The sequence below is a fragment of the Tachyglossus aculeatus genome, chromosome X1 (genome assembly GCF_015852505.1).
Source record: "Tachyglossus aculeatus isolate mTacAcu1 chromosome X1, mTacAcu1.pri, whole genome shotgun sequence".
In the NCBI taxonomy this organism is placed as follows: domain Eukaryota; kingdom Metazoa; phylum Chordata; class Mammalia; order Monotremata; family Tachyglossidae; genus Tachyglossus; species Tachyglossus aculeatus.
The window spans coordinates 43509444-43527995 of record NC_052101.1 but is presented as its reverse complement, the minus strand read 5'-3'; the positions used below and the strand labels follow the sequence as shown (position 1 = coordinate 43527995).

General features: G+C 44.3%; 1 protein-coding gene across 2 annotated transcripts in view; it reads left to right on the top strand.

The window, feature by feature from the left end:
• Window positions 1-18552, top strand: part of ARHGAP26 (Rho GTPase activating protein 26) — a 488708-nt gene that overhangs the window by 443658 nt on the left and 26498 nt on the right. The window lies entirely within an intron of this gene.

Below are 18552 nucleotides of genomic sequence, written 5' to 3'. Positions count from 1 at the left end.
AGCAACTAATGGGATCCCAGACCCCAGATTTTCACAGGGCAGTCAATGGTAATTTTGGCATTTTTTAAAATGCTTACTTTGTGCCAGGCACTTTACTGAGTGCTGGGATGGATACAAGCAAGTTAGGTTGGACACAGTCCCTGTCCCATGTGGGGCTCACAGACTCAATTCCCATTTTCCCCATTGAGAAGCAGCGTGGCTCAGTAGAAAGATCCTGGGCTTAGGAGTCAGAGATCATGGGTTTAAATCCTGGCTATGCCACTTGTCAGCTGTGTGACTTTGGACAAGTCACTTCACTTCTCTGTGCCTCAGATACCTCATCTGTAAAATGGGGATGAAGACTGTGAGCCCCACGTGGGACAACCTGATCACCTTGTGTCCTCCCCAACACTTAGAACAGTGCTTTGCACATAGTAAACACTTAACAAATACCAAAAGTATTATTATTATTATTTTCCAGATGAAGTAACTGAGGCCCAGAGAAGTGAAGTGAATTGCCCAAGGTCACACAGCAGACAAGTGGCAGAACTGGAATTAGAACCCACGAACTTTTGACTCCCAGGCCCATGCTCTATCTACTATGCTATGCAGTTGAACAGGCTAATCTGACTCATTGCCCATTCCCTGCAATGTACCTATGTGGGAGGAATGATTCAACACAGATTCAGTGGTTGTATTCAGGGTTGACTAAAAAGTGAGGGGAATAGTGGGAAAAGGGACAGAATTGGCTAGCCTAACTTTTACTAAGCTGGATGTGTTTAAAGGAGCAAGGACACTGAAGGATTCATTGGATGTCACTAGGGAATCTCTGGTCAGATTGTTTTCAAGAATTAATGGAGGCCAGCAGAAATTCCTGCTGATGGCATAAGGATAAATGTACCATCTAGGGGGGCATCGACATGGCTTTGAGAAGAGATATTTGTGCTAGGCAAATTTAATTCCTTTTTATGAAAGTGACTGGCATCCTAGAAGAGAGTAGCCACTGATATAATTCTACATTTCAATACTGATCAGTTGTATTTATTGAGCACTCACTGTGTGTAGAGTGCTAAGCTCTTGGGGGAGTACAATATACCATTATAACAGACACATTCCCTGGACAAAACTAGCTTACAAGCTAAAAGACACTTAAGTCTGTTCCTTGTGCTATCCTGCTTGACAAACTAGGAACATTGGCATTTTTGCGTAGTGGGAAGAGCACAGACCTGGGAGTCAGAGGACCCGGGTTCTAATTCTGACTTCACCACTTGTCTGCAGTGTGACCAAGGGCAAGTCACCTATCTTCTCTGTGCCTTAGTGACCTCATCTGTAAAATGGGGATTAAAGCTGTGAGCCCCATGTGGGACATGGACTACATGTACTGTGGTCCAGCCCAATGTGCCTGTATCTACTCCAGCACTTAGTACAGTGTCTGGCATATAGTAGGCACTTAGCAAATAACAACAATAAACAAAAAGAACAAAATAAGTAATTAGGAAGGTGCTCAGCTTGCTTGAGACTTGCCCCTAACCTGGCAGCACCCATTGCTTGTTGTTACCTAGTGGCATTAATTGAGTGGTATCCTGCAGGATTCAATCTTAGACTAACTTTATTTGCTAAATGTAATGACCATGCCAGCTTGGAAATATGTTCATCAAACTGGCAGTACTCGAGGAAATAGGGATGGAACCTTTTGGAAGGGGGAATAAAATTCAGAGTGACTTTGACAAATTGGAAAATACTAAGGTCAAAAAACAGCCAATAGCTATGGGAAAAAGCTGGCCAGGGACATGAACAATCAATCAATCAACGAGTGGTATTTCTTGAGGAGCTGGCGAAAACCTGAGGTCATAGTTGATCACAAGCTGAAGGTGAATTAGCAATCCAGGGCCATTATTTAAGATGTCAATATGGTCCTATAATGTTGTAGTAGCAGCCCGACATATTAAGAGCTCAGAAGTAAATCTTCCACTAAACTCTGCACTTTCCAGACCCTTATAATAATGATATTTGTTAAGCACTTATTATGTAACAAGCACTGTTTTGAGTGCTGGGGTAGATATTACTTAATCAGGTTGGATACAGTCCCTGCCCCACAATCAATCAATCAATCAATCAGTTGTATTTATTGAGCACTTACTGTGTGCACAGCACTGTACTAAGCGCTTGGGAAGTACAAGTTGGCAATGTATAGAGACAGTCCCTACCCAACAGTGGGCTCACAATATAAGGGAGAAGGAGAACAGATGTAGGATACCCATTTTATATAGGGTACTGAGGCCCAGAGAAGTGAAGCGACTTGCCCAAGTTCACACAGCAAACACAAGACAGAGCTGAGATTTGAATCTAGGTCCTTTGAGGTCCAGGCCTGTGCTCTTTTCACTAGGCCATACTGCTTCTCTGAGGATAGCCATATTAGGGTATCCTTTTAAAAGGGGTATAGAAAAATCTGGAAAAGAGCATCAAAAATGATTAAAGGATTAGAAACTAAATCTTTGGAAGAGATATTAAAGGAATTGCGACTTTAGTCTAGAGAAGAGATGTCTCGGGGTGACATGATAACTTTCATCAGTTACATGGAGAGGTTTTTTTAATGGAGAGGATGTTGACTGTGGACTTCATTTTGGTAAACATTCTAGAATTTCTGCTTCCAAAATGTGCAGAATTCAGATTTTCCTGAAATGACATTGGTGAAATCGTCTAAATCATCCCTCCTGAAAATCCAGCAAATAAAGTGAATGGTATGAATCTTACTTATCTCAGGGAAAACTTTGGCTCATTGTAACATTTTAGAATGGGCCTTTGGCCAAAAAAAAAGTGCATGCATCCATTTTTGGTTTACAATGTATAGAGCTTGGCTCCTTCAGAAAGGAAGAAGCCACCAGATTCCTTATAAACAGAAGCTTCAACAATGACCCGGGTGGGTGGGCTGTTGGTGATCGTGGTTCTGGAGAGAGCTGATGATTTCAGGTTGAGATGGCACCCTCCCCCTCTAGACTGTAAGCTCTCTGTGGGAAGGGATTGTGTCTATTTATTGTTATATTGTACTCTCCCAAGAGCTTATGAGAAGCGGCGTGGCTCGGTGGAAAGAGCCCAGGCTTTGGAGTCAGAGGTCATGGGTTCAAATCCCGGCTCCGCCGCTTGTTAGCTGTGTAACTTTGGGCAAGTTACTTAACTTCTGTGGGCCTCAGTTCCCTCATCTGTAAAATGGGGATGAAGACTGAGCCCCCCGTGGGACAACCTGATCACCTTTTAACCTCCCCAGCGCTTAGAACAGTGCTTTGCACATAGTAAGCACTTAATAAATGCTATCATTATTAGTAGTAGTAGTACAGTGCTGTATACACAGCACTCAATAAATACAATTGAATAAATGAATGAATTCCTAGAGAAGCAGCATGGCTCAGTGGAAAGAGCCTGGGCTTGGGAGTCAGAGGTCATTGGTTCAAATCCCCGCTCTGCCACTTGTCAGCTGTGTGACTCGGGGCAAGTCACTTAACTTCTCTAGGCCTCAGTTACCTCATCTGTAAAATGGGGATTAAGACTGTGAGCCCCCCGTGGGAAAACCTGATCACCTTGTAGCCTCCCTAGTGCTTAGAACAGTGCTTTGCACATAGTAAGTGCTTAATAAATGCCATCATTATTATTAATATTACTACGGTGTGTTCTAAGTTAGGGCTTTTCTGTGACCACCCTGCTCCAGTGTCAGAGAGGTAATTATGGCCTCCGGCAAGAGTGCACTGCTGCAGGTGATAGAGGTTTTTAGTTTCCCACAACAGATGGCATGGTGGGCAATATTTTCAAGACGATCTGATGAGGGGAGGGGTATTTTTAAATTTCTTTTCTTGCAAAAGATGACTTAATGCAGTCATCCCTCTGGGCATATGACACGGTAGTGGAGTGTTGAAGGTATATTGTGAGTGGGTCCTAAGGAAACCAGAGGGGTTTTTTTCCCCCGTTTCCCTAATAGTAAACATGATCTGTCAGTGAGTCATGCTCTGGGAGAGGCATACAAGAGAGCTGCTGTGTGCATTACAGAAGCTGTACGTGTACGAGTGCACTAATAAGATGCTGGTCTCTAGTTTATTTAAGCCTTCCCGCTGTACTACTGGATGGCTTCCTCCTGGCACATAATAATAATAATAACGATGGCATTTATTAAGCGCTTGCTATGTGCAAAGCACTGTTCTAAGCACGGGGGATATGTGGTGATCAGGTTGTCCCACATGGGGTTCTCAGTCTTCATCCCCGTTTTACACATGAGGTAACTGAGGCTCAGAGAATAATAATAATAATAATGATGGCATTTATTAAGCGCTTACTATGTGCAAAGCACTGTTCTAAGTGCTGGGAAGGTTACAAGGTGATCCGGTTGTCCCTCAGGGTGCTCACAGTCTTAATCCCCATTTTACAGATGAGATAACTGAGGCACAGAGAAGTTAAGTGACTTTCCCAAAGTCACACAGCTGACAATTGGCGGAGCCAGGTTTTGAACCCATGACCTCTGACTCCCAAGCCTGTGCTCTTTCCACAGAGCCATGCTGCTGAACTGTAGGTGACCCTCTTTTTGGGGTTTAAAACCAATTGATTTGTAAAAAAGCATAGTTTATTTTAGTCTTAAAACTAAAATGTTGTCTTAATTGGTTTCATGGTGGGAATGGGGGAATGGTCCTTCAAAAGCTATCAGACGAACCCGGCATGGGAGCACTGATAGTTTCTGGTGTTGCTGGTGAATGCTGTTTGGCAAGCAACTGGTTACTTCTTGCCACTTAGACTGTGAGCCCTTGGTATAACAGGGATTGAGTCCAATTCGATTAACTCATATCTACCCCAGGGCATAGTGAATAGAACACAGGTCTGGGAGTCAGGAAGTCATGGGATCTAATCCTGTCTCTACCTCTTACCTAATGTGTGACCTTGGACAAGTCACTTCACTTCCCTGTACCTCAGTTACCTCATCTGTAAAATGGGGGTTGAGATTGTGAGCATCACATGTGACAGGGACTGTGTCCAACTTGATTTGCTTGTATCACCCCAGAGCTTAGTACAGTGCCTGACACATAGTAAGCACTTAACAATACCACTGTTATTATTATTATTACTTCAGGGCTTAGAACAGTGCTTGACACAGCATCCGCTAACCAAATATCGTAATAATACTAGTTGGGGTTAGTGGGTGGTTTTTTATGGTATTTGTAAAGTGCTTGAGATGTGCCAAGCACTGTACTAAATGCTGTTGAAGATACAAGCTAATCAGGTAGGACACAGTCCATATCCCACATGGGGTTCATAGTCTTAATCCCCATTTTATAGATGAGGTCACTGAGGCACAGAGAAGTTAAGTGACTTGTCCAAGCATACACAGCAGAAAAGTGACAGAGCTGGGAGTAGAACCCAGGTTCTTCTGATTCCCAAGCCCATGCTCTGCCCACTGGACCACGCTGTCTGTGACTGAAGAAGATGGCAAGTAACTCCTTAGTACTCCAGTGAAATTAAACTTCAGTTAGGAACCAGGTACAAATATATGCATTATTAAATTCCATCAAGAGCAAAATCCCTTGTCCCAAAGCTTTTCTTGGGTATGCAAATGCCAGGAGAGAGCTCTTCTTTCTGCTGAGGCAGTAACTCTGGTGCCAGTTGACTGGGGCAACCTAAGAGAGCAAATTCCTGAGTCTGGGGTGCCAAACAGTCAGCGGTTGAGCATTTGCTGTGTGCTGAGCATTGTATTTGGGAGAGTCCAATACAGCATTCATTCATTCAATCATATTTATTGAGTGCTTACTGTGTGCAGAGCACTGTACTAACAGCAGAGTTGGTAGGTGCGTTCCCTGACCACCACAGGGTGTTTGTGTGATGCGGCATTTGCATGTCTTGCAGAAATTGGCTCTGATTTTTCAGAAAGATGTAGCCAGCCATACTCCATCCCTTTCCCCTTATTTCACAAGAAACAAATGGCTTCCGGGGCACACTGAGTGCAGTGAATAAAGATCCTGTACCTGCACCAGGTTTCTTAGGTCTGGCAAGCAGATTTGATCATTTTATTTGGCTGGAATAATGAACCACCTCAGTCAGCCAGCCCCTCAATCAGGGGTATTTATTGAGTTTTACTGTTTGCAGAGAATTGCACTAAGTGCTTTGAGAATGTACAATAAAGTAGAATTGGTAGACACACTCCCTATCCACAAGGAGCTTACAGTCTAGTTGGGGAGACAGATATTAAAATAAATTGCATCCTCTGGCTTACAGCCCTGTGAGTGACTTTATAAATGAGTGCAGAATGATTTGCCTTCCCTGGGTGGGCAGTTATTAATAATAATTATAGTACTTGTTAAGTGCTTACTATGTGCCCAACACTGTTCTAAGCACTGGGATAGATTCAAGTTAATCAGGTAGGACACAATGTCTGTCCTACAAGGGCCCACAGTCTTAATCCCCATTTTACAGATGTGGGAACTGAGGCCCAGAGAAGTGAAGTGACTTACCCAAGGTCACACAGCAGACTTTTGGCAAAGCCCGGATTAGAACCCAGGTCCTACTAACTACCAGACCTATGCTTTATCCACTGTCATGCTGATGATGATGATGATGGCATTTGTTAAGCGCTTACTATGTGCAAAGCACTGTTCTAAGCACTGGGGGAGGTTACAAGGTGATCAAGTTGTCCCACAGGGGGCTCACAGTTTTTAATCCCCATTTCACAGATGAGGTAAATGAGGCACAGAGAAGTGAAGTGACTTGCCCAAAGTCACACAGCTGACAGTTGGCAGAGCCGGGATTTGAACCCATGATCTCTGACTCCAAAGCCCATGCTCTTTCCACTGGGCCACGCATGCTGCTGTTGCTCTTACTAGCTCTAGGAAGTCCTGAAACCCAGGGGCTTCTTTTGATGTTTTTAATTGGTATTTGTTAAGTGTTTACTATGTATCAAGCACTGTACTAAGTGCTGGGATAGATACAAGATAATCAGGTTGGTCACAGTCCCTGTCCCACAGGGGGTTCATAGTCTAAGTAGGCAAGAGAACAGGTGGTGAATCCCTACTTTAGAGATGAGGTAACTGAGACACAGAGGAGTGAAGTGACTTGGCCAAGGTCACCTAGCAGGTAAGGGTCGGGGCCGAGATTAGAACCGAGATCCTCTGACTCCCAGGCCCATGGTCTTTCATCTAGGCCATGCTGTTTCTGTAAGCTGACCTAATGGTTTGGGACACCAGCAGGGCCCTGCTCCCAGCTCAAGATAGTGGGGTTCAAGATGGCATAGGGCAAGAGTTCCCATAGTGATGCCTTCTGTGTCCTTCCTGGAGCTCTGCTAGATTGTAAACTCCTTGAGGGCAGCTCCTGCCCCCCGTGGATGACCCTGAACTGGTAGTTGCCCAGCACCCTTCACACTTAAAATCCATCCTTTCCTCTCTATCTCTAACTGCAACCATGCTAGTGCAATCACTTATCCTAGCCTGCCTAGATTTCTGTATCAGCCTCCTTGTTGATCTCCCAGACTCCTGTCTCTCCCGACTCCAGTCCATACTTCAGCCTGCTGCCCAGATCATTTTTCCACAGAAACGTTCAGGATACATTTCCACACTCCTCAAGAAACTTCTGTATTTGCCCATCCACCTCTGCATCAAACAATAGCTCCTCACCATTGGCTTCAAAGCACGCAATCAATCAATCAATCGTATTTATTGAGAGCTTACTGTGTGCAGAGCACTGTACTAAGTGCTTGGGAAGTACAAGTTGGCAACATATAGAGACAGTCCCTACCCAACAGTGGGCTCACAGACTAGAAGATGGGCTCACCTTGCCTCATCCTAAGTCACCTTGCTACTCATTCATTCATTCATTCAATTGTATTTATTGAGTGCTTACTGTGTGCAGAGCACTGTGCTAAGCTCTTGAGAAGTACAAGTTGGCAACATATAGAGACGGTCCCTACCCAACAGCGGGCTCACAGTCTAGAAGGGGGAGACAGGCAACAAAACAAAACATTTGGACAGGTGTCAAGTCATCAGAATAAATAGAACTAAAGCTAGATGCACATCATTAACAAAATAAATAGAGTAGAAAATATGTACAAGTAAAATAAATAGAGTAATAAATCTGTACAAACATATATACAGGTGCTGTGGTGAGGGGAAGGAGGTAGGACTGGGGGATGGGGAGGAGGAGAGGAAAAAGGGGGCTCAGTCTGGGAAGGCCTCCTGGAAGAGGTGAGCTCTCAGTAGGGCTTTGAAGGGAGGAAGAGAGCTAACTTGCCGGATGTGTGGAGGGAGGGCATTCCAGGCCAAGGGGAGGACATGGACTGGGGGTCGAAGGTGGGACAGGCGAGAACGAGGTACAGTGAGGAGGTTAGCAGCAGAGGAGCCGAGGGTGTGGGCTGGGCTGTAGAAGGAGAGAAGGGAGGCCCGCATACTTTTCTCCTCATGCTTATATTCTCATTGTACCTCGATCTCACCTGTCTCACTGCCAACTCCTCGACCATGTCCTGTTTCTGACCTGGAACGCCCTCTCTCCTCAAATCCGACAATTATCCTCCCCCACTTCAAAGCCTTATTGAAGGCCCATCTCCTCCAAGACTAAGCAAGCTTTCCTTTACTCTTGTCCCACTCCCTTCTTCATCACCCTGACTTGTTCTCTTTGTTCATCCCCCCTCCCAGCCCACAACACTTACTTACATATCTGTAATTTATTTACTTAATGTTTATCTCCCCCTCTAGACTGTAAGCTCATTTTTAGGAAGGGAATCTGTTTATTGTTATATTGTACTCCCAAGTGCTTAGTAGAGTGCTCCGCACACAGTAAACTCTCAGTAAATATGTTTGAATGAATACCTTCTTGTATTCATTCATTCAATTGTATTTATTGAGTGCTTACTGTGTGCAGAGCACTCTACTAAGCGCTTGGGAAGTACAAGTTGGCAACATATAGAGACGGTCCCTCCCCAACAGCGAGGGGCCCCCCAAGGTGCCCTTGGATTGCTACCAATGATTCTAAATGACCCCCCGGGCAAGAAGCAGCATGGCCTAATGGGTAGACCACAGGCCTGGGACTCAGAAGGTTCTGAGTCTGAGAATCTGAGGATCTGAGAAACAGTGTGGCTCACTGGAAAGAGCATGGGCTTTGGAATCAAAGGTCACGTGTTCAAATCCCAGCTCTGCCAATTGTCAGCTGTGTGACTTTGGGCAAGTCACTTAACTTCTCTGTGCCTCAGTTACCTCATCTGTAAAATGGGGATTAAGACTGTGAGCCCCTTGTGGGACAACCTGATCGCCTTGTAACCTCCCCAGCGCTTAGAACAGTGCTTTGCACATAGTAAGCGCTTAATAAATGCCATCATTGTCATTATTATTAGTAATATCTGGGTTCTAATCCCAGCTCCACCACTTGGCTGCTCTGTGACCTTTGGCAAGTCCCTTAACTTCTCTGGGCCTCAGTGACCTCATCTTTAAAATAGGGATTAAAGTTGTGGGCAGGGAATGTGTGTGTTTATTTTTGTATGGTACTTTCCCAAGTGCTTATTATAGTGCTCTGCACACAGTAAGTACTCAATAAATATAATTGAATGAACGCGAATGAGTGACTGTGAGGCCCATGGAGGACAAGGACTGTGTCCGATCTGATTAGTCTGTATCTACCGCGGTGCTTAATACAGTGCCTGCTCACAGTAAGTACTTAACAGATACCTTAAGAAAAGGGGGCAACCTCATGTTGGTTTAGGGTTTGATAGTGCCACTGATGCTGGTTGGTGACTGACTGAGTCTCATCCTGCTGCTGGGAACCAGCGCCAGCACAGTAGCTTGACAAAATGCCAATGACAGCATTGCATCACACGAAGAGGTGGTTCTAGCTCTCTGGAATAGCAAAAAACTGAAAGCAAATCAGTTGCTTGAGCTTTCAGTGAAGAGGAGAAGCAGTGTGGCCCAGTGGAAAGAGCACGGGCTTTGGAGTCAGAGGTCATGGGTTCAAATCCCAGCTCCGCCAATTGTCAGCTGTGTGACTTTGGGCAAGTCACTTCACTTCTTTGGGCCTCAGTTCCCTCATCTGTAAAATGGGGATTAAGACTGTGACCCCCATGTGGGATAACCTGATCACCTTGTAGCCCCCCAGCACTTAGAACACTGCATTGCACATAGTAAGCGCGTAACAAATACCATTATTATTATTATTACGAGTAATTTATTAAGCACTAATACTATGAGCACAGCACTATGTTAACCTCTGGAGTAAAAAAAGAAGTGGTACATAAGCATTTAAGCAATGCTATTACTGGGTCAGACCAGTGGTTAGTTAATCCCTGGAGTCTCACATTTTCTCCTGCCTCCAGGGCATCAGTACTTGGATGTAGAAGCAGCATGGCCAAGTGGAAAGAGCCTGGGCCTGAGGGTGAGAGGACCTGGGTTCTAATCCCAGCTCTGCCATTTACTGGATTTATGATCTTAGGCAAGTCACTTCACTTTTATGTCTCAGATCTCTCATTTCAAAATGGGGATTCAGTACCTGTTTTCCCTCCTACATGGGACTGTGAGCCCATGTGGGACCTGATTATTTTGTATCTACCCCAGTGCTTAGTAGAGTCAGTAGGTCATGGATTCTAATCCTCACTCTGATACTTGTCTGCTGTGTGACCTTGGGCAAGTCACTTCACTTCTCTATGCCTCAGTTACCTCCTCTGTAAAATGGGGATTGAGGTTATGAGTCCCTCATGGGACAGGGACTGTTTCCACCCCATTGCTTAGAACAGTGCCTGTCACATAGTAAGTGCTTAATAAATACCATAATTATTAATAATTATTAAGTGCTTACCAAATGCTATTATGATGATGATGATTTTTCCACCAATACCTCAAAGTTAACATGTCCAAAACAGAACCCTTCCTCTTCGCATAAATTCTCTCTTCTCCCCAGCTCTCCCATCACTGTAGATAACAGCACCATCCTCCCTGTCACACAATCCCATACCTTGGGCATTATCCTGAACTCATCTCTCTCATTCAACCCACTTATTCAGTTGGTCACCAAATTCTGTAGGTTCTTCCTGTTCCTGTTAGCACATACTAACTAACAAATACCATAATAATAAAGTAAGGTTAGAAAAGAGTAGAGTCTTTTCGACTTGACCAAGAGGAGGTTTTGGAGACTTGGCTGAGTGCAGTCTCAGTAAAGGGGACAAAAACTGGATTGGGGAGGTGCCTATGATGCAGTCAAGGTACTTGGACAGGAATTAGAGGGGGGAGATGGACCGATAGCTAGAGTATGGTGGAGTGAAAAGTCTGCCTTTATAGTATGTTTGATAACAGAGGGGAAGGAACCAGAGGTGAGCAAGATGCTGAAGGTATAAGGAACCCATCCTTAGCAGGGCGCAGTGGGTAGAGCAGGGGCTTTGGAGTCGGAAGGTCATGGGTTCTGTCCTAGCTCCACCTCTTGTCTGCTGCATGACCTTGGGCAAGTCACTTCTCTAGGCCTCAGTTACCTCATCTGTAAAATGGGGATTGAGACTGAACCCCATGTGGGACAAGGACTGTGTCCAACCCAATTTGCTTGTATCCACCCCAGTTGCTTAGTACAGTGCCTGGCCACTTGTCAGCTGTGTGACCTTGGACAAGCCACTTAACTTCTCTGTGCCTCAGTTACCTCATCTGTAAACTGGGGATTAAAACTGTGAGCCCCATGTGGGACAATCTCATCACCTTGTATCCTCCAGTGCTTAGAACAGTGCTTTGCACATAAAAAGCACTTAACAAATACCATCATTATTATTAGTAGTAGTAAGCACTCGACAAATACTAAAAGTATTATTATTAATAAAGATGATGAAAATAAGTGTTATTTCAGAGGACAGAGGGGACAGGCCCCATGGTATAGGAAGAGGGGAACAAAATAATTCACAGAATTATAGTGGGTTAGAGAAGGTAGGAGGTGTGGGCACCAGGAGCTTCTGGAGAGATTGAACTGCTGAAATAGTCTGTGGAAGAATCAATGAGGGAAGTGTAGTTTCATTGGCAAGCAGATGAAAGGGAGACTTATAGCTAGAGAGGGGAAAATTTAAAGTCATGCAATTGCCCAGCTTCTGGATTCTGGCCAGAAAACTAACCCAAGCCCTGCATTATTTTCAGGTGCATGACTTTGGCTTTATTAATACATCTGGGCATTGTCTTACGTAGTACACGTGCAATTGGTGGCAAATTCTTAGAACAGTGAAATATTCCGGGCTCCTTATTCAACTGCTTCCTCACCTCACAGTTGCTCTTAAGGCGGAAGGCTAACATCCTGGTCCATCGCTTCTAATTTTAGCCACTCTTTTGTTTTCTGCAGTGGATGGTTTGGATTCCTAGTAAATTCTATGATTTTTCCTTCCCTAGTCCAAACAGGAAGTATTCCCTGAAAGTAGACAGGAGAAGACACCAGATGGCTAATTACTTTCAGCATATGGAGTAAAGTATGGTCCAGTTCATTGTCCAAATTAAAGAAGCCCCTTCCCTTTCTTCTGCCCCCCACCCCCCAATCACTTTACAGGAATAATTTTTTAAAAAATTTCAGAAGGGTCCCATCACAATGTGCCCAAAGGCAGAAAGGACCAGCTGAGCTGCAAGTAGATGTAAAGTCCGGGTGAAATGGAGAATATGTGTACAAGAAGGAGGAGTTGGGAAGCTCCCAAATGTTCAAAGCCAGAACAGACCAAGAGAGCAGCAACTACGATCTTTTTGCAGATCCTCAACATTCACTCACAACTTTTCAGAAAGGCTTCCAGCAAGTGATAGTTTTTAAATTAAAGTTTATAAAATCAGAGGGTTTTTTGTTGTTAGTTTTTTTAATGGTACTTGTTAAGCACTTACTATGCGCCTGGCATGGATCGAAGTGCTGAGGTAGATATTTCTAAAGTGATACGCTTTCTGCATTGCCCTCTCTCTCCCCTGCCAGGTTAGGGAATTTTATATGAGAATAAGGATGGGTTCACGTTCTCTCCATTTTTCCCCCCTCTAAATCAAGCAAATTATCTGTGTTTCCGTATATTTAGTTCAATGTGGTGTTTAAAGAGGGTGGCAACAGCAAATGAGACTTTCACTGCAGCCATTTCAAATTAATTTTTTTTTGTTTTATTTTGGTGTTTTTATGGTATTTGTTAAGCACTTACTGTGCGTCAAGTATTGTACTAAGAGCTGGATTAGATACTAGCTAATCAGGTTGGACACAGTCCATGTCCCAGATAGGGTTCACAACATTAATCCCCATTCTGCAGATGAGGTAAGTGAGGCACAGAGAAGTAAAATGACTTGCCCAAGTTCACACAGCAGACATGGTGGAGCCGGGATTAGAACCCAGGTCTTCTGACTCCCAGGCCCATGGTCTTTTCAGTAGGTCATGTTGCTTGTATGGTTTACAATAGGAGCATTGGACTGTTGTAGCACGAATCCATGAATCCATTCTTTGTAAAAGCGCTAATATCACAAGAACAGTGCCCTTTCCTTTCAGGAAGTGAAAACCACAAAAACATCAGAAGAAAATTAAAAGCCATTTTATAATTCCTGCTTACTTCTGCATGCTACTGTGTACAGATGTTCTAGTAGCGGATTTCTGAGTCTTAAAGGGAAGGAATGTGCCATTTAAGCAAAAGATCTGTTTCTCTCGGGATGTGATCAAGAGACTTTAAGAAAAGCAATTCAAATGCTATTATGAGCATTTGATATTGACCAAAAATTTCCTTGGAAACCCTCGCGCTGGACTCCTGGACTGCTTAGATGTCTGAAAGGGGATTGGGTGGGATTGCTCACTCCTAAGACTTCCCAGAAAGAGAAGGGTTTCACCTGATCCATTGGACCCTTTTCCACATAGCTTAGCCATCCTTTACCATCCCTAGACTGTATCCATCTACTATGGAAGCCAGAGCTGTCCCTTGGGCATCCTTCACAGGAAACCTATGTGCCTTGGAATACCAGTTTTAAGAACCCAAGAATTGCCTTTTCTGGCTCAGACCAAAGGGCCCTCCAATCCAGTGTCTATCTCCAAAAATGGTAACAGGATGCTTTGAGGAACCGTGCTTTGAGCAGTGTGTCCTAGTGGAAGGAGCACGGGCCCGGGAGTCAGAGCTGAGCTGGCTTCTAATCCTGTCTCTTCTATTTGCCTGCTGTATGACTTTGGGAAAGTCACTTAACTTCTCAGTGCCTCAGTTTCCTCATCTGTGAAGTGGGGATTCAATACCTGTTCTCTTCCTGCTACTTAGACTCTGAACCTCATGTGGGACAGGTTCAGTGTCCTACCCAATTCACCGTATCTACTTCAGCGCTTAGAACAGTGCTTGGCACATAGTAAACACTTAACAAATACCATAATAACTAACCATGTGATGGTTGTCCTCCTGGGCAACCATTCTTATGCTTAGGGATGAGCTCTCTAACATCCTTCACTTTTCCCCATTGACACGTCTAGCTTTCCAACTCCTCAGGAACCACTCATCCAAGAACCACTATCCAAATCCCTCTTGAGCGTGCTGATATTTTCTGTCTGCACAACTTCCTGTGGCATCAAGTTCCTTTCCTTTTGGGATCTGGGACATCTAGCAGGTGATGATAGAGTGTAGATTTTATGCCACTCAGCTCCATCGCATCATGCAGCCCTCTGGGACCACAGGAAGATGTCGTCTTCCATCTGTCCAACCACTTCTCCCTTGCCAAGTATTGTCTTGCAATCCCTTGCCCTCTACCCTGCTTCAGACAACTTCCAAGACTCCGGGGGAGTAATCAACGCTTCCAGATGGATATGGAGAACACTGTGGGGAGGGTTAAGATAGTGGATTTTTTTTTTAACCACTGCAAGAACCATTCAAGTGACGGTAAGGGAAGCACATCATAGTGCTGTGGGAAACCCAAGAGTTGTAAACTTGGATGGTTCCATCGTCTTCCTTGAAAAGAAACAAGTTTCTCAGAACCTGGCCCTGCTGTGTTAGTCATCAGAAAGGAGGCAGCCACGTGAGCCGTGCTGCTGCCAGCCCAGCAGACCCGGGCCCTCTCACCCAAATATCCCCAGCAATCAAATCCCTCATCTAAGTAGCACAGCAAGCACAGCTGGAGAAGCCAGTCAGCAAACTGCCCACGCCCTCTCAGCTGAAGGCTCGAATCGGCTCTAAACTTCAGAAGCTTTTTGTCTCCTTTTATCTCTCTTTTCTTCTTAAATCACTGCAGATGGTAGTGTGTCGGGGTGCAAGGGATGGGATGTTTTCCCTATGACATCAGGATGGTCAACCATTATAACCCGTTCGAGGCTTCAAACCAGAGAGGCAAAGGTTCACGCTTCACGTTTGCAAGTCTTTAATTGTTTTGCCTGGGTTTTCTGGAGCTTGTGGATCACTTAGGGAAAAACAATCAGGATATCCTGGGGAACTGGAAGCTGGTTATGAGCAGGGAACGTGTCTCCTAATTCTGTTGTACCCTCCCAAGTGCTTAGTACAGTGTCCTTTCTGTTGTAAGTGCTCAGTGAAAAATAATATTAATAATTGTGGTATTTGTTAAGCGCTTACTATGTACCAGGCACTGTACTAAGCACTGGGGTGGATACAAGCAAATAGAGTTGAACGCAGTCCCTGCCCCGCATGGGGCTCACAGTCCTAATCCCGGCTTTACAGATAAAGTAGCTGAGGCAAAGTGAAGTGACTTGCCCAAGGCCATACCTTCTGACTCCCAGGCCTGAGCTTTATCCATATGCTGTGCACCAGTTGATTGATTGTACTTTTTCTGGGGTTCCTTGAATTGGGAAATATTTTTAGAGCACCCATTCCCAGTGAGCCTTTGCCCACCCTATCCCAGATTTAGGGTTTTAATTCTATTTTTAAAGATATTCAAAGAAAGAGATCCCATGGTCTCTCTTAGCAACCGTTTTTAGCACTTAGCCAATCTTACAATAGGAAGGGAAAGGGAGGGCGCCTGATGGGGACTGGGGGCGGGAGTTGAATGAGTCTCATTTTTGTAAAAGCCCCTCCCACAGCCAATTCAGGCCCACTTGTTGCTGTGTGACCTTGGACAAGTCATTTTATTTCTCTGTGCCTCAGTTGCCTCATCTATAAAATGGGGATTAAGAATGTGAGCCCCATGTGGGACACCTGGGGGTTCGGTGCGGGGTGGGGGGGGGGGAGTTTCCAACCTGATTAGCATGTAGCTAATTAAAAGAGTGACTGGCACACAGTAAATGCTTAACAAATACCATAAAAAGGCATATAAATAACAAATGAAGTAACTGAATGGACATATCACATTTGTTTCATCTATACAAGACCCAATTTCACATGTTAAGTCTTTTGTGTATGTGTGTATGATTGTGTAATGAGGACTTCTGTTCCTGCTTTTCGTGCACATTTTTAAGGCCTAGTGAGATGTTGGATTCTGGCTCAGGGGACATAAGTAATAGCCTTTAGATTTCAGAACTCTCTGGATGAATAAATAATCTGATCTGGCACCCAAAGGGACTGAAGAACTCTTACTGGGCTTTGATCAGTAGTGATTACAGTTGGCATGTTGAGATCGCAGTCATTTACTTTGCCAGAAAGCTCAGTATGCTGTGTTAAGTTGGTTTGTTCAGAGGGGTTTTTGATACCCCGTGATCATTTGCCTGTGTATTGGGGATATAAACCAGTTGTAGCTATGAGCTGAGAATAAGAGGCCTGTGTTTGCTCAAACAGAAATCCCATAAAGAAGTGCTTTTCTCACTCTCCCTACACTCCTCTCAGAAAGACAGTTCTCATTGAACAAGGTTTCCTCCATGTTCAGTTCTGTAGCTTACTGGGACTAAACTCACCAATAATAAACTATGGCAAAAGAGTGCGTGCTTCCTCATTAATGTCCGAAGTCCCAGTGGGTTTCCCGAGAACTTGGAGTGTGATGTCGTACTTGTGACTGCTTTTGTATAGAAACAGTGGTGCCTAGTGGAAAGAGCATGAGCCTGGGAGTTAGTGAACTTGGGTTCTAATCCCAGCTGCACACTTGCCAGCGGTGGGACATAGTGCAATTCACTTCACTTCTCTTTGCCTCAGTTCTTCATCTGCAAAATGGGGATTAAATACCTGTTCTCCTTCCTACTGAGCCTGTGAGCCCCATGTGAGACCTAATTATCCTGAATCTACCCCAGCACTTAGTTCATGCTTGATGCATAAGAACTTAACAAATATCATTATTATTATTGTTTTATCATTACAGCTACTACTATTAGTATTATCTTTCAGTTGGGGTGCATTCAAATTATCAGGGGTGATAGGGAAAAGAGAGAAGGTCATGGGTTCTAATCCCAGCTCCACCACTTGTCTGCTGTGTGACCTTGGGCAAGTCACTTCACTTCTCTTGCCTCAGTTACCTCATCTGCAAAATGAGAATTGAGACTGTGAGCCCCATATGGGACAGGGAATTTTTCCAACCCAATTTGCTTGTATCCACTCCAGCGCTTAGTACAGTGCCTGGCTCATAGTAATCGCTTAACAAATTCCATTATTATTATTAATATTACATCATGCTTCCATCAACAGAGCTAATATAGCTAAATATAACTAAATATAAATAGAATAGTCTTATGTAAGCTAATAGTGACAACCAGTTTGCCCACCAAACCGGTAACCAGATTGACTGGTTCCCATTTCATCTCTGTTTGCTTTGCTCTTGATGGAGGCGACGATAAGGAGGGAAATGGCCAAAACGTTCGGGCAGCCAAAAGGAACAAGGAGGGAAAATGGATGTGGATAATCCACAAACTTAATAATGGGGATTTGATTTATTAGATGGGAGTAATTATAATTATTGTGGTTTGTGTTAAGTGCTTTCTATGTGCCAGGCAGTATACATACATTGGCATAGGTCCAAGAGAATCAGGTCAGACACCATCCCTGTCCCACGTGGGACCCTCAGTCTAGGAAGGAGGGAGAACAGGTATTGAATTCTCATTTTAAAGAGGAAGAAACAGCCCCAGAGAAGCTGAGCGACTTGTCCAAGGCGACACAGGAAAGTGGTGGAGGTTGTATTAGAAACCAGGTCTCTTGACTCCCTGGCCTGTGTTCTTTCCACTAGGTCTTGCTGCCCCCCCTTATCTAGTATTAGATAGGGGTGGAAGAGATCTACCAACTTCCAGGCATGAAAAATGTGAGGTGCCATCTAGGTGTGTTTTCTTTGACTCTCCCAAAAGCACATTCGCTCTGGAAAGTCTTCCCTGCCATTTTCCCAAAACAGGATTACTCCGGGCACAAATGTGCAAAACCCATTTAGTTAGAAATGTAAACAGGAAATTGTTTTCCAGGACTGTGGATGAGGGCCCAGAGAAACGCAGTTTATATCCAGACACAACAGAGGAGAACAGAAAAGACCAAGTAGTACATTACGAGCTGTTACTATACTGAAATATGATCAATGGCATCTGCTGACATGACAGAGGTGAAAGGAACCAATGAAGCAGGACTTCATTTAAGCGGTCCCATGCGTACTTTTCCTGTAGGGCCAAAATGCAGATTTGTCAATGAAGGAATCATGGAGCAGGCTTTAACCAGAAGACCCGATGGCTCAGCTTGGGAAAATGTTGATTTGGAATCAAAGTTGCCTCCCTGCATCTGTTTTC